Source organism: Mus caroli, chromosome 9 (genome assembly GCF_900094665.2).
Source record: "Mus caroli chromosome 9, CAROLI_EIJ_v1.1, whole genome shotgun sequence".
In the NCBI taxonomy this organism is placed as follows: Eukaryota; Metazoa; Chordata; class Mammalia; order Rodentia; family Muridae; genus Mus; species Mus caroli.
Genome location: NC_034578.1, coordinates 89,195,043 through 89,196,467, shown reverse-complemented (window position 1 = coordinate 89,196,467; position 1,425 = coordinate 89,195,043).

Genomic DNA, 1,425 nt, shown 5'->3' with positions numbered 1-1,425 from the left:
CTTGGATCCTTGGTATCTGGGACTTTCTAGTGGCTACTCTCAGTTCCCTATCCCCCACTGCTACATATTCCAGTTCAATTTCCTGACCCTCTGTACTCCTCTCATATTTCTTCTCATATTCAGAGACTTTATAATTTACTAAGGTAGAAAGTTATAGAAGCCAGATTATAACCTGGTTTATATTTCACTCTCTTAATCTTCATGCTAACTTTCAGCTTTAAATCCAATTATTTATCTTAAGGGAAGAAATTCCTTCCTAAATGCCAGNTGAGAACCACTNTCAGGAATGAGAAGATACTGTAAGGACTCTGGACCTGATAACACCCTCTCTTGTTGCTCCTAACCTTAAAGGCCATCTCTAATCTCAGCCTATGCAGTTGCAAGATGTCATCTTGTAAGCAAGTTTTCTGATTTCACTATCGACAAAATTCTATTTAAACATAGAATGTTTCAGAACCCATTTATCTCTTTAGTCAGTACAAGCATCTATAGTTTATTTACCTATATGTTTACTATATTATAATTATATGAAAAGGCTAAATGAGGGTTATGATATTTCCTATAAATCAAAGTTTTCTAATAAAAATTTCTATGAAAATATAAAAGTTTGCCTAAGTTTAAGTAAAAAGTACTTCCTATCTTTATTCTTGATTGCATTCATTAGGTCTGCCTTGTTTATCAGTTATAAATTATAGACTCCTACTCACTTTTTAGTATCCAACATCATCCCTTTTCTTTCTCCAAAGGCATNTTATTTATTATGCTTGAGCATCTTGCTGATAAAAATAATAACTATGCTGTTAATCGATCCCTGTTGTAATGGGCATTCTCTTCTCTTTTGAAGTTAGTTGTCCTAGTTTAAAGGCAGTTGCCTTTCTATGCAACAGTTCTTTATAGTATAGAAACAACTTTGTTGGGTGATCTTGGAGTCTGTTCTTCATATTACAGCACTTCCAAGCCTTGTTCCTAGTTTGCTAGGTCCTTGTTACTTGAGAACAACTTTGGTGGCACAGTGTTTAAAATGTCATGAACTTCAAAATACAATTGAAACACCAATAGCTGCATTGGCTAACTTAAAATACAATGCCGAAGCCAAATTAAATGATGTAGAGCCAAGTAATAATCACTCACTCTCTCCCTGAACCTCACATTAGGCATCTATTAAAATAGCTGAAAGTGCTGTTATACTTTATAGCATCCCATAATATTCATGGCTTAAAATGAATTTGCACTAAAAAATTTATACAAGTGTTGATAGAAAGACAAAAGTCTCCCTTGTGTGTTTAATTATTGAGCATCCTGATGAGTGGTTTAGCCTTTAAGAATTTTAAATATTCTCAAAATTATATTGAAATGTATTTGGTCATATATATATATATATATATATATATATATATATATATATATAGAGAGAGAGAGAGCACT